The sequence below is a fragment of the Falco naumanni genome, chromosome 9, assembly GCF_017639655.2.
Source record: "Falco naumanni isolate bFalNau1 chromosome 9, bFalNau1.pat, whole genome shotgun sequence".
In the NCBI taxonomy this organism is placed as follows: domain Eukaryota; kingdom Metazoa; phylum Chordata; class Aves; order Falconiformes; family Falconidae; genus Falco; species Falco naumanni.
This window is the reverse complement of record NC_054062.1, coordinates 21,575,567-21,591,182: the sequence shown is the minus strand read 5'-3', so window position 1 is coordinate 21,591,182 and position 15,616 is coordinate 21,575,567. Positions and strand designations below refer to the sequence as shown.

The following is a 15,616-nucleotide window of genomic DNA, read 5'->3' as shown; positions in this document are numbered from 1 at the left end:
GAATAACCATTCTGCATGCAAGTAAAAACAGAGCCAGCAGGCTGCCGTAGAGATTCAACATTCCATGCTCTGAAATAGAACAAACATTTGCATGGTATGAAGTGTTAGGATCTTTCTTTTTTGACTGCCACAAGATTAAATTCTTAAATTGTTTTCACAAGAGCTAATGAATGATAACCCCAGAGTCAGTGCATTCCTGGGCACCAACCAATGTCAGTGGCCCGCCAGTTATCTTATCAGGACCTACCAACCAAAAGCTGCAGCCTGATGCTCACAATTCCAGCATGAAAAGCTGCAGCTGCAAATTTCTGGAGGATCAGCTTATACTCATGCCCAGGGAATGCTTGCCTGGACATGCTCTTTGCTCTTACATGCAGGAATCTCTCATCTCTGCCACTGAATCACACCATTCTCTCTGCTGTGACACAATGTCCGTGAAGAACATTTCCCTTTAACTGATGTTGGGCCTGAAACAAGTCTCCCTTGTGTCTGTTCTGTGAATTCATTGGTCCATTGCCAAGAAGAGTATTTTTGCCAACAGATATCAAATCAGCTGATACTGAAGCTTTTGAATAAAATGAACTTAGAATCATCTAGCCATAATAACTAAATAGTTATTTTAGTGGTTATTATGTCTTTACTGTGAGACATCTCATCACAGAGGCAGATTGCATGAATCAAAGTAATTGTACGTTGTGGAGACTGGTAATGATGATTTTAGCTGCCTTCACTAGACAAACCTCTTCTGAGCTGTTGCGTGAAATATGGAGTGAGAGAGAACAACTCTGTTGTGGCTGAGGCACTGAGCAAAAAATTTCTGTCTAGCATTTTCGTTCTTCCCAGCACTTCTTTCCTCAGTGATTATATCTGCTGCTTCGTTTTTTTTCAAAAAATAGGATACAGAACATCAAAGTATTTATTTTTAGAATGTTGAAAAGTTAGAATAAGGACAAGTCTAGGAGTCTAGGCTCTTAGATCCAAAAAAAAGCAGTTAAACTTCACTTCTTATCTTTAAATCAATCCGTAGCCAGTGGAGTTGAAATTTTCTTGCTTCTCAGATCACAGATTACCTGTCAGGACATTACTTTTGCCATGGGCTGGGGCTTTCAGCTCATTCAGGCTCTTGGCTCTGTGGTGCAGGACATGGAAGCCCAGCAGGGCCCATTTGCAAGGCAATCTGAAGTTTGGCTGCCTCACTGGAGCACAAACAATAAGTAAGCATCCTCACACTTCACAAAGCAGTTTGGCAAGAAATTGGGCAGGGATCTACAGAAAGCTTATGAAAATGGATGCCACTAAGTAAATCATTTTGATTGAACAAATATTACATACCTACTTGATCATCCTTACAATACCTTACCTATGATTTTCTGAAGTCTTTTTTTAAAGTGGTGTACCTGCAGAACTGACATCCAGCTCTCCAAACTATTTCAAAAGGATCTATAACTGCAGAATTACACACAGGATCAGATCCCCATCCTGTGGTGATAATATATTAAGCTATTACAAGTCTGATTGTCTTTCCCTTATCTATACATTTTTCAGACTGTTGCATCAATATATTAATATCCATCCATGTTTATAACTTTAGGAGGATTGCCAAACATTTAGAAATATAAAGAAATTCCTCTTTTAATTCATATAAATTGTGGTGTAGCTCTTTGATGTCACAGGGAGTCTTAATGCAAAGTGATCCCATAAAATTCAACCACGAACCTAGTCTAGAATCAACAACTAAAATAAGTCTAGGAAAAAGTACTATGAGTGCTCCTGAGTGAATCTTTCCTTCTATATATTCTAATATTTTTGGAAGATGTTAAAGCCCTTGTTGAACTCTGGATCAAATACAGCAAGCTGTACCTTTCTTTCTGAGTTTTTCAGTTCTCTTTGTTAAATAATGGATCTGAGCAAACCAGGCATATCTCATGTGAAATTAGATATAGCCCCTTATGGGTCATGTTCAGGCAAACCTTATTGGCAGTATAAAGTTAATATTGAAATTAATTTAGATGAGAGTATTTTAATCTATATATTTATGATTGAGCTAATTTCCTTTGCAGCTAGAGGAAAGAAAGTTCTCCAGTGATGCTTTTCTTCCATTCTGAGACTTTATATTCAAATGTCAATATGCAATGTTGCAAGATGGATATTTATAATTGCTCTGATTTCATTAGCTAAAAAGCCAGAATTAGACGGTAAAAATTAGGTTTTAATGAACAATTTCAGCATGAGGAAGTTATGAATTGGTGTCTTGAGGATATCATCATGACTTAGAAATGAAGCAAATTAGACAAGTCCAATAGGAAAAAAAATGGCAAGGTTGAGAGGAGATTAAAATAACTTCAAACAGATCAGATGGGTAGAAGGAGTAGAGGAGAATATGGAACTAGCTTTAAAATCTTAATTCTTGTTTTAATACTGCAAAATAATTCTGAAAATTGTCGGTAAAAACTGGGGAAAAGACTTCAACTAGCAAACGCTGAGATGAGGGGAATAAAGATATCCAGCAGAGCAACACATGCTGCTGCTCCACCTATCACTGGTTTGGAATCAGGGAGGCCACCAGCACTGGAAAAAGCATCTGTGCAGACTGCATACATAATCCCCTCTCGTGCTTCAAAACAGGCCCGTAGTGGATTTACGCTTTTGGCCTGTGGATGAATGTGTTGGCCCTCATCTGCAAGTGAGCCTGGGCTTAGCCAGTGAGAAAAATAATATCTGACATTAACCAAGGTTTTGATGATTAGGGGTGAGCGGCAGCTGTTTACACACACTAAATAAAAAGTAAATGTCTTTACCATATACTTTCCAGGTGTAACGTGGATTACAACCACACTGTCGTAGACATTGGAGTTGGACAGCTGTTGCTGATGGTTGTATGAACTGAATGGCTGAGGTTGAGAAAGAAAGAGAAAGGAATCTGGAATCAAGAAGAGATCTGACTCCATAAAAGGCCAAACACTCGGAAACAAATCTGAGGTGTCCTGAATCTTAATGCAGTATCATCCTCGTTAAACTGTGTCATGGCCTAAAGCAAATGCTCAGTGAAACTGCATTTTTACTGCAGCCATTTTAAAATGATGGCTCTTGTGGCATACACGTCTCATTTGTTATATACAGTCATGCAAGCCATGCAGATGACTGTTAATGTTACCCTCTCTTCCCCTCAACTATTAAATAAACTCAGAAATTACAATGACATTAAAAACACTTCGAGCAATTTTATGTGATCATTAAGTCAGAATATTCCACTCCGGAGGCTTCTGCTATTCAGCAGCCTTGAAATTACTTAGATCAATTAAATGCATTATATTTTATATTGAATATAGGAATGTGGTTTTTCGCCATTGTGGGGAAATATAAATAATGAAACAAGGAGAATCTCCAGCAATCTCTTTGTAGTCCTGTGCTGCTTTTCTCACATCTGAATGTTTTCACGTGGTTGGACTTGCTTTTTCCTTCCTTGGTGAAATACAGTTACGTATCTTTATAATCCAAACATTTTAGCAGTAAGAAAGCCTAAAAGTCTCCCTTACTCTGCCATCTCTTTTTTTCTTAGCTCATAGAGAGGAGAAATGAGCATGCATAAGGCAGGCTTTTTTAATGATATCAAGGTATTTAACCAAATCATCAAAACTAGGAGCCTACCTACTGTGTATCCTGGAGAAGAACCTGCAAAGGGTGCTCCATTCTACCGCAGATCTGAGCTACCCCCTCAAAAGATGTTCTGTATCCACTGACAGCACAATCTGAGAATCACCTTCACGGGACAGGTCTCTGCTGGGGGTGTGAGTGTCATGATACTGAACAAAATTACTTTACTATCAACATTGAAAAAGAAAGAAAAAAAAAAAAAAGTAGAGCAGTAGGAGGATCAAGCAGAGAAAGTCTGAGTGATTCATTGGGGCAGGTCACTGCCAGACATGGCAGCAAAACCCACACCTTTTACTGGACAACATCTGACGTGTAAAGTCCCTTTAGAGAGAAGGATGTAAGACAACATCACACTTTGTCATCAACTGAAGCTGAGATTTTATTTATTTATGCACTTATTTACCCATGCTATTAAGTAGTGTAATATTGTTTTTATTGTGAAAATCATATGTTCATTTATATTTTATTCAGAAAGTGGGCTGTTTGCTGTTAATCATCATTTTACTACTAGTCATTAACTAACTAGGAGAATGTTTATAGACTCTGGTGTCATCTTGGGATATGACCTTGCAGAAAAGGTCATTAGTCATTAGCTCCTACTAATAATTAGTGTCCAGGTAGAATGATCAGCTGGTCAAGTACAAAGCAAGAGTAGCTTCAGAGAAAGCATTGCTTGCTGTAAAGTGAGAGGGTTAGAAGATAGTTTCCTGGCTTACAAGGAAGCTGATTGAAAGGCTGTGTAATTAAATCTGTTCTGTGCTGTGCCTGTCCTGCAGAACATAATAAGACTTACCCAGAAAATGGATCTGATAACCTGGCACACAGTGCCATGCTAATTCTCATGCTGTTGTGCAGCCCAGCTACTAAATTATAGTTATGCAGGATTAATTAGTTCCATTCTCCACAAAGCTAATATTCAATGTAAATGAGGGGGATTAGCAGGGAGTTATTTGGTGACTTACGAGAAAGGAAACACACATTTAAACAAGGATCTTAGGACATATAAATTAAAACCCAAGGGATTTACGTTCAAATATCAATGGCCCGCTGCATCAGGTATGGTTTTGCTTTGCCTTGGCACTGAAATATGTTTGCAGAGATACAGTTGTGCTCCACTAGGTGCAACTGAACATCCTTAGGTATTCCAGGAGTTATCAGCTTCTACGTTATAAAATCCAAGAGGGACCCAGTGAACTTCTAAGGGATTACTTGTATGATGTGGATATTCCTACATGCTTGAACTACATTCTCTTTAAGCTTCTTTTAAATAATATATTTAGGAAAGAAAAACAAAATCAGACAAAACCTGTAAGCATTTGATGGCAATCTGAAATTGCCCAGTGATACTCTGAAAGCTCTTGGTGCATTATTCTAATGATTAATATCTTCCCTATTAAAAATGTGTATCTTATTACACAGATTGTTTGTTCAACTTTGGATTCTAATCCCTGGGTTTACTGTAGCTTTATCAGTTTCAGTTTCAACAGTAAACTAGTTCATTCTCCCCACTGAAATCCATATGAAATGGGATGAAGCTACTTCATCTCTTTTATAAACCAATAGATTGAATTCTTTAAATATTTGTCTTTGGGGCATGTTTTCCAGTATTTTGCTCATTCCTCTTTTCAGAACAATTGTCAATATCCTTCCTGAAATGCAGGCAGATGCCAGACCTGGACATAATATTTCTGCAGTGATCGCAGCATTATCAAATACTGAGGAAATCTAGCATCTTGATTTCTACTCAGAATTCTCTTGTTTATGCTGTAATGCATATTTGTCCCCCGCGTCTTTTGTTGGCAACAATATGTTCACTTGATTCAAGAAAACTTATCCTTGTTTCAAATTCACTACAGGGGAATTCTTCTCTTCCCCATTTATGTAGGCTGTAGCTATGTCTAGCACCCTTCACTCCCCTTCTATCTCTGCTGGGATACATTAGTTACAATCAGACTGATTTTCTTAGGAGGTTAAGGTGCAAGGACCTTTGCAGCAGGAGCTAGACTACCAAGTAGTGTGTATATCAGGTGACTCTGAAGCTTTGTGAATGCCAGATGGCCCAAGCAGTGACTCTACGTACATGTAAGTGAACAGAAAAGGGGTATACTCTTTGTGCTCTCTTCAGAAAGGTAGAGAAATGTACCACAGATGGCTGAATATTTATGTTGTTTCTTGTATTCTACCCTAAGAATCTGTGAATGGATAATGCCTAAGACAGACTGACTGAATCTGATCCACTGCAGCGATACCTGTCTTCTTCAGGGGGAAGCAAAGGAAAGAAGTTGAAAGCTAACAAGGAGAATATGGTAAATTAAAATTCTGTCCCCAAAGTAAGCAGAACAAAAAAAACCTACAAATGAGAAAGGTGTTGAGGGGTCACAGAAATGCAGAGATATCTTCAAGTGATACTGCTCAGTCCCCTGTGTTTTGCTCAAGAATGGGCTTTGATTGCAGCCCTGCTCTCTCCAGCTGGCAGAAATGTGCATATGTACTTGTGCGCAACACTTGCCACACTAGACATTGTACCAGGGCTTGAAACGAAGACTGGAAACTCAGGACTGCCCTAAGACCAAATGTGGCAACTATTAGAAACAGACATTTCTGTGGCAGTGGCAGAGAGAAGACTGTGGCAACTCCTGCAGACCATGGACTTGCACAGAGCAAGCTTATTTCATAGAATAACAGAATGGTGTGAGTTGGAAGGGACTTTAAAGACCATCTAGTTCCACCCTGCCCTGCCATGGGCAGGGACAGCTTCCACTAAACAAGGTTGCCCAAAGCCCCATCCAGCCTGGCCTTGAACATTTCCAGGGATGGGTCATCCACAGCTTCTCTGGGCAACCTATTCCAGTGCCTCACCACCCTCAAAGTAAAGGATTTCTTTGAAACATCTACTCTTCCTAATATCTAATCTAAATCTACCCTAGTCCCAGTAGGATATACAGTTTGGAAGACATAATTCTTCACTTTGTGAAGAAGAATGGTGGAGGGATCAGAAACAAGACAGAGCCAATAACTTAGCTGACACTGCAATCAGTTTACATTTATCTCTCTCTGTACCCTGCTCTAGCTTTTTTCTGAACTGGTTCAGGGCACTTGCAATCAGAATCTCAAAATACCTCTCTCTGCCCATGCCAAGGTGTATTTAGCAATTACATTGCACAGGGTTAGTATATTTTTCTAACGAGAAGAGGTGCTATGAAAGCTTTTATGTTGTTTTCTTTTTTATTTGGTTAATATACCTAGTGCGTGTGAATGTGCGTCTGTGTAATGTTTTGTTAATGTGACATTTATTCTCCTTTCCTTCCAGCCCCTCCTCAAGCATGTCTGCAAATCAATCTGGTTTTGTGTTTAATGCAAGTTATCAATCATCTTTTCATGAGCAAATGGTTTCATATTAAGGGGAAGGAAACATTCTAATGTATTCATTCTATTATTGTTCCTTGGAAAAGATCCAGATTTGCAATAAACCAGTGATTGGAAATGCACAAAGTATTTTAATATCCCAATTATTTTGATTTAACTTCCTCTAATAGTTTAAATTGATACTGAATTTATTTAGAAGCCATTACAAAGGAATTCCCCCCGCCCTCTCGCCAAGTAGTTCAGAAACACATACTGAACTTAAGCTGAAGACAAAATACATTGTTCATATTCTAAGCTGCCAACGGTATGAGAAGGGGAAGCTTTTGTATGAGAAAGACAGGTGGAGGGAAACGGAAAAAAAAAACCAAACAAAAAAAAAAGAAAAAAAAACAAAAAAAAACCCAACAAAGCTGCTATATATAATTCAATTATTATTTAAAAATTCGTCTGATTAAAAAAAAATGTTACAGTGGCAATTTTTCTGTCTTCAGGAGATGATAATCAGACACCCACTGACTTCCTACATTACTGGAACTAACACAGATTTGACTACATGAAAAGACCTACTCAAAAATTTCATCTCTCCCTGCCTACGTTTCTTTTTTTCCATGTTATCTGCATTTTTACCCTACTGTTACAATCATGCTTTGCACTTTTCACATAAATTCATCTGAGGTCTTCACAGGAATGCTTTGCTCATGTCCAGGATTTCTCAGCATCCTTTCACTTCCTGGATGGACTGAGAAGATTTTAAGGTGATAATGCTCAGTCCTCCAACAGATAACCTCAGAAACCTGAGAAGCCATCCCTAGAAGGCTCATTGCTGCAATAAAGGTCCATGGGACACTTCCTGCCTATCTGCCAAGAGCTTTGTAAGGACATGTACAGGCATGAAAATGTTATTGCCAGGATCTTCCCGAACTGAAGCTGGCAATATAAGCAGAAAGTGTGTCAGTCCTGAGGTACTAAGTCTTTTCTGGATCTTTCTTGGTTCTAGAGATATCAGTAACATCTACAGATGGGATCAGCGTGGCCTGTCAAGCTCCTGGTGCTACTGACACAGTAAGAAGGCATGCTTGGCTTGACAAGCTGATGGCTCCAGGCCTGGATCCCCAGAGGGACTTTGGACTACAGCAGGAAAAGCTGCCATTTCTACATTTAGGAGTCTTATTCCTTAGTGGACTGACCTGTTCAATCAATTCCTTTGCAATCTCCCTCCAACAAGAAGCAAAGCTACTACAGTTTTATATCCTTTTGACCCTAGCAGAATCCATGGCATTACATTAGCATAAAGTCAAAGGAGAGGAAAACTGAAAAAAAGTGAGTAGAATCTTTATTGTAAGTTAAGAATTTATGCCCAATGATCATTTTGAAAATAACTGTAGCTTGACAATAGCTATTGCCTGCAAACAAGCATTCTGGATACCACACAAATACTTACGAAGCAAATTCATGATGACACAGAGGTTTCTCAAAAAAATTGGCAAAACATTGCTTATTAATTTTGAAGTGCTAAATAGGCAGCATTTTTTAGTGCACATTAATTCATGACATAAATTTTGACATATTCAGAATTTTTTAAAAAGTTTAAATAGCATTGGCATTTGTTTGAGAAATGTACTCTATATAAGAATGACCATGGTTTACTGCTTTCTTTAGTTGCAAGTTAAGAGATGGGTATTTCATGTCATGCTATGTCATTTTATGAAAGCATGTGGATGAAGTCCTTGAAATTATTTACCTGTATCATCTCACCACCTAGCTTTAGGGTAAAAAGTCATACTGTTTATATTAGCTTACCTTGACAGTGAATGGTGTGAGTGGAAGAAATAGCGATTTCTGAAAAACAGTCAAGAATGTTCTTTATGCTGAAAGAACAGCCACTTAAGAGTTAGCCAATAATAATCATGAGGCACTACTTAAGACTTCCAGAAAAAAATCTACTGTTGTTGTAGTATCCTTTCTTTTGAATTACCTCTGATTTTAAAGCGATTATTGTGGAGATGGGGAATTATGGCTCTTGTCTAGGAAGATTCAAAATCCTGATTCTGAATTGTGACTGAGTACTCTGGAAATGGGGTAAGCACTACCATCTTCTTTTTGTAACAGTGCACACTGCACCCTGAAATGCAAAACTTGTTGTGGGGGCCACTGAGAGGAAATGTGACTATTAAGGCCAGTAAGTAACACAGACAGTTAGGACAGGGGGAAAGCAGATATTTTCATCCCTATCTAACAAAACCAGAAAGGAGTGGAACTACAGGGCAGATCTTCCACATCTTTCATGCATGCACTAGTAGGCAAAGAGTAGACTGTACTCAGAAAACTTGGGTTTATGTTTTACAAGCACCTGCAAGACTTTCTCAGGCAGCTCTTCCTGGATGGGCACCTTTCTCAAGGATTTTGGTTGCATTTAGGCAGCACTAAGCCACTCGGCTTCGGTCCAGACCATGCTGGCAAGATCTATGGGCTAAATGAATGTGCTCCTGTACGTATGCAGTGCTCAAACATATGCCATACAAAGGATAAAGGACTTCTTTTTTCTTTTTTTTTTTTTCCCCATGTTGTCCAGGAGAGCAGCCTGTGATCTCTGATGTGCTTGGACAATACTCAGCAATCACCTTCCTGGACTGCAGACTGGGGTTAAACAAGACCTAAAGCCATTTCAGATGGAATATCTGCATCCTGGATTTTGTCATGACTATTCCTTTGTCTCTGATGAAGTGAAGGAAGAAAAGCATAATTTGTTGATGCTGTGAAAGACAGTGATGGTTAACTAGGCTAATCACAATGCAAAGGAATTTAGTCTGGTGGTGATAACTTCAGGGTTTTTGTATATTTATCTAGCTATCTACCTGTCAGCTAAGCAAGTCTATGATTGTCTGTATTTGAACTACTAAGCAATGATCTAAGTTTTCTATAGATGCAATCATCTTTTCCCAAGTCATGGAACATTTATTGAATCCCTCAAGATGTTTTAACTCAGTTTCTTAATGCAAATTTTTCCTTCTTGAAACAATCAGGGTGTTGGAGTGTGTCTTTGTCCCTCTGTTCAGTCCTTTATAAAATGTAACTAATAATTGCACTATTTTCCTTTGACTGTTGTAGCAATGCCTTATCTACTCGGCATTCTCTTTGAAGAGAATACCCTCAGAATAAGGTCATTTCAGCTTTTCTTTTTTAATTCTATTGCCTAGCCAAAACAGTTGCTCATTTTTACAGGTGTCACATTTTCATTGATACAAAAGATGGAAGCCAATGGGCTTCCCTACTGTCTAGTCCCTACGAGATGTGGTCCTGAAGAAAGAGATGCCTTTAAGTATGTCTGATTGAGTTAAAATCAGTGATTCGGTGTACAGGAGGATTTCTTTTTTGATGCACATGTGTAACTAAACATAAACCTTGTGATTCTCTCTTTAGCATGCTACTACTGTGCATCTGAAGCAGTTTCCTTCCTTGAAGAAGCAAGGTTTAAGCTACTCACTGGAGCATCATTTTGAGCATCCTGTCTTCAAAGCAAATGTAAGATTCTCCAGATGGTAGCAGTTACCCTTGCCTGTGAGAATGGGATGTATCCTAGAACCGTAGCAGATCACAGGAAATGTGTTTACCAGTTAGTAGTGTATCTGTACAGCATGTATGCCCATAAGACGTTTCTGACTGGAGGAGTTTCTAAGCTCTTTCATACAGCATGCAGTTAACATTTCTTTCCAAAAAGAGTCCTCAGATGCATGTGTAAAACAAATTTCCAGATCCCTTCCTCAGACTATTCCTCCCTGTCTCCTTTGTCTCTGCCACTCCTTTCCCTTTAATAATAATGGAAACAATTTACATCATAAGCTAAAACCACCTTAATTTTCTTGTACCTTATAGGAAGAAAATAATGTTGAAAGCAAAATAAATGAATAGTGCATGAACTGCTGCCACCTCTTGGTTATATTCATCACTCCAAGTATTCGGGGCGTATTCATCTAAATCAAGAATATTAGGGCTTTTCAGTTATTTTTCCCTTTCACCTCACATCCAGCCTTGAAAACACAAAGCAAGACAGTATTTTTTTTTTTTTTTTCTCCAGATGCTATTGCTGAAATTGTCAGTTGCAACTATTAAGGTAATTTTTAAAGGTCTTCTACCAGTATTTTCTGTGTGCTTAAGCTAAGTCCTTTCTCTTTCTTTTCTGGGGTTTAGGTTTTATTTAATTTTAATCTCCACCTTTGTTAAGCTTCGAGGCATTCAGTTGGTTATTTTTGTACTACAACAAAGAGAGTTAACTTTATTTCATTGGCATTCAGATAGTGAAAGGCATGCGGACAAATGAAGGGAAGGGTGGTGGTAGTGGGGAATTACATATGCCTAAGTGAAACAAAATGAATTTCCAATATATTTTTTTCCATGTTTAAAGAATAACACACTAATTTTATTCCTTATCCAGATGCGTGTTCTGATTAGAAGCTCATTGAATGTAATGGCGTAACTCCAGTGCACTTCAAGAGCATTTGGACGATTTCTAGTGAAAAATATCAGATTTCTATTGAAGTTGTCAGTGGAATGACATTGGTTTCTCCCACCCAATACCGTTCACCACAATTGTTGCATGTTTAATCAGTTCCTGCTGATTGCAGTAGGACATCAATTGACCTTTTCTAGGTCAATTGCAATGTGTGGACAGCTAAAATATCCTGTCTGAGCAGTCATTAGATGCCCTCTAAATGATGAGATACATGATGAATGGGAACAAAATTCTGGCAACCTCCCAATGACAGCCACCGGGGTAGGACTTTCACCTGTTCCTCACTTTTTCCCAGCCTTTCGTCCCATTCCTGTTGATGTTGTACTTGCTTATTAACGTGCTTGCTTGTAGCTGTACCTTACCAGGCTCTATGGCTGCACCGCAGCCTATCACTTCAGACAGCAACAGAGAAGGATCAGCAATTTGTACTGAAAATACAAACGCAGAAGGTCTAAAAGCAACCTAATTGAAGCACTCCTGAGTTAAACCAAAGGCTACATTAACACCCAGGCTATAATTAGCAGATCCTCTCACTTTGCTAAGTGAGAAGGCTTATCCATGTGTCTGTCAGCGTAGAAGCAATAGAAACCACCATCAATGTGACAAGCTGTTGTTTGTCATGTCCTACTGAAAAGCCCTTGCTGAACTGAGACTTTACAAAAAAAGTTTTTTTATTTGGAAGACCAGAAATTGTTTGGTCTTTACCCTGCTGGCATGATACATCCAGTCATGGCTGAAGATCTCTCTCTTATGGGATGTTCATGATTCTGCAGTTCAGGGCCCAATGACTCTTTTATCTTTGTTGTCATAACTAAATAGTATAATTACACACAAACACAGCTAAAACCCGCAGCATTAAGTTTGAAAGGACTACAAAGGAACAGTGTCTTCCTGTGTAGCAGCTCTTGCTTCACTGGCTTTTATGCATGAGCTCGTTACATGACAACTTGCCGCAGCCTGATTTCCTTACTCACTGAAGTGATTAAAGCAATACCACCCCAGAGACCTCTTGTTTGCCTGCACATATCACTGCAACCCACTCAGCTTCCTCCAAAGCAAGGGCAGAGGCCCGGTGTGCTGGAAAATTGGCAGGGTGAGGTCTGTTCTCATTTCATAATGGAGCCATTCTGTTTCCTCTCTCTCCAGCGTTCTGAAATTTCTTCCTGATGACTTGATTAAAGGATATTTTTTTTAAAAAAAAGAAAGCAGCTTATCTAGAAAAGCGCAATATATACCATGAAAAGTGCTATAAAGCAGTGCTTCACCTTCAGAGCAGTTCAGAGACAGGTAAATAAAGTGCTTTGGGCTGGGAGCTGAACCATGCTGGTTCGATGAGTGGATACCCGCCTAAGTGTGATGGATAGGCATGAAAATGGCTGCAAATGCCACTGTAGAAGCATAAGCAGGACCATCAGTGCTCAGATCCTATTACTTAAGCAGTGCTTTTCTCAGACTGCTTAGTGCACCATCACCTCCCAGAAGGAAGGTTAATGTATGGCTGATTTGTGGAACGACTTATCAGCAGGCATTCTACCTAAGGAAGCAGAATTCATAGTGATTATTGTAGACTTTTCCTTACCAATGCCCTGCCTACAAGAGATTACATGACATTGCTCAAAAAGCAGGCAAATGACATAAGCAAAAAAATTTTTTTTCCACCCTATATTTTTTTTTTTTTTTTTTTTTTTTTTTTTTTTTTTTTTTTTTTACAAATCCAGCACATCTAAAAATAGCTCAACCCTAGAACCAGGTGAGTTCACACTGACAGATTCCTTCTGGATATGAATATCTAAAGTTAAGTTTCCAAATTGCTCTTTCACTGTGGTGGGTTTTTTGGTTTGGTTTTTTTTTTTTTTTCCCCTATCCTGTCATTAGACTAAATGGAAAAAAGTATTATACCATTACCATTCGTGTTCAACCTCAGACAAATCCTGGTGGCTTCCAGACCTTCTCCAGGGATTCATCTTTCCTGTATATTCGCAGTGGTAGAGAAAAGGTGAGTGCTGTGGTCTTGTTCATTATCTAGTTACTGAATGGGGTTTCTGTCTTGAGGAAGCTCTGCAGAACCCTCTAGAATACCTTTTATTTTCTCACATAATTCACTTTCTTCTGAAAGTGAATATATATATATTATTATATATAAATATCTGTATATTATACCAAAAAGACACAAGTGCTGTAATTAAGAATAAATGTCTTTCTAAAGGAAATGTCTCAGCTCAGCTAGACATCACTAAGCTCAAAGCAGGAATTGGAGTGAATTTTTCTAGTTTGTGATGTTTTCAGTGCTCAAGACACCCACCCCATCTTCACTCTTTCTTTGCTGGCTGGATGCAGGAACAGGCTGTGAAAGGGGATACCTTCAAGAGCTCCTGCCTCATGCCCTGATTGCCCTGGTGAGTAAGACTGAATCAGGATGTGCCTGGATTGCCTATGAAGTCCACTTGCCATAGGAATATCTCTACAGAAAAAAAGAGCATCTTCCTCAAAATAACCCTGGACCATCCTTTCTGGATCATGTCTTGTGGTATAACCACAACAGGAGAGGCAAGAGTTGGGGAAAACAGAGCATCCCCACAAGAGAAAAACACCACTGTGGGAACCTATTCACCTTTCCTCACCTGCCCGTGCCAGCACATTGGAGCAGACCCAACGCCAGCGCGTCCCACAGCAGAGTGCTGCATCTGCAGGGCTGCGTGGGCTTGTCCACACAGGCTTCCCAACCCTGAGGCCTGCAGCGCTGAGTTCCAGAAGGTTCCCCCTCTGTTCGTTATTCTGGAAAAGATCTCAGGCTGAACTAAACTGCTTTTGCTGCATTTCAATATAGCAGGGAACGGTCCAGCCAGACTGATGTGAGCTCTGCGGGGCCCTCTGCAGCAAACACTGCTGGCTGCTATGGACACAGCAACAGAGATACAGACTTTACACTGTTGTTCTGCTCTGGTGAGTAAAAACGCTCTGTGAGGAGAAATAGTGATGTTCTATTCCGGTGAAACCAGCATATTCAAAACTGAACTAAGAACTGGAAAAAAATATTTTTTGAGAAAATGCCTGTCAGAATTTCCCTCAAATGAGTGTACAGTGTGGTTTCTCCTCTCCCAAAAATCTAATTCTTGGGAAAATGTACAATTTATTTAAAGCAGTAACACCAGTTTGGTGTCCCAGCAGTAAAAAGCAAAGATACAGATGTTGCTAACTATGACCTAGGTAGATGGACATAATGATGTGAGCAGAATTTAGCACTTACAGTCTGTGGGTAAATGAGGGATGCTGGTTTCCAAGGTGGCCAAGTGCTGAATTCACTTTTAGAAAAATAAATGAAAATCCCATTGAAAAGCATTTTTGTTTACTTTTTTTTTTCTTTTCATAGCTGGGAAGAAAACATTTCCCTAGTTGATATAATAATATTCAAATGCAATTCCCTGAGAAATATCCTAAGATATTGAATTTGAAAATAGTTAAATGATTATTGGCTGAAACAGATTTTAAAACTAAGATCTACTTATGAGTCTTCAGGCTAAGGAGTTATTAGTGAATTTAATTAACAATGGGATTCTTTAGTAACTTCAATCTAGTAGTAACCCACAGGTTTGTCTTTTGGTAATTATTATGTCTGCTGGTTAATAGGATAATCATGACCATGTTTGCAACAACTGAGAACTCCAATCAAACAAACAAAAAAATCGCTAATAATCATCCTTGGTGTTCACACAGGGTTTTTCTGGAGGAAGTTTCTGCCTGATTGAAACATATTATTTATAGTGATGGTATACGTATCTCAAAATCTACAAACTGTTGAACAAGATTCAGCAGAGGAGGAAGTCTGGCAGTCTTTATCAGTAAAATCTTCTGATAAAGGGAACTAGGCTTTTATTTTTCTTCTTTCCTGTAAGTGTCTTCTAAAAGGCTTTAAGATGCCATCTTAGGGGGAAAAAAAACAAAAACAAAAAATAAAAACCAAACCCAACTGTTCTAGTAAAAAAGATATACTTTCTGATTTCTTAATAAAATAGTAATATTTTCCAGAAAAGAATGTGACAAATTAGGGTTTTGTTTAGTTTTCTCTAGTGTCAGCTCATTTTTGAA

At 38.8% G+C, this 15,616-nt stretch overlaps 1 long non-coding RNA gene across 19 annotated transcripts in view; it reads left to right on the top strand.

Annotated features, from left to right (window-relative positions):
* LOC121093854 overlaps window positions 1-14,869 on the top strand; it is a 114,690-nt gene extending 99,821 nt beyond the window's left edge. For 8 of the 19 annotated variants that reach the window (XR_005829663.1, XR_005829661.1, XR_005829666.1 and 5 more), the window contains 6 exons: window positions 5,844-5,960; window positions 9,010-10,339; window positions 10,441-10,542; window positions 10,894-12,817; window positions 13,406-13,526; window positions 13,868-14,869. This is a non-coding gene — a long non-coding RNA (uncharacterized LOC121093854). The remainder of the gene's footprint in view (window positions 1-5,843; window positions 5,961-9,009; window positions 10,340-10,440; window positions 10,543-10,893; window positions 12,818-13,405; window positions 13,527-13,867) is intronic. The other 11 variants (XR_005829674.1, XR_005829672.1, XR_005829662.1 and 8 more) reach the window with 11 other exon arrangements.
* Window positions 14,870-15,616: the final 747 nt, after the last annotated feature.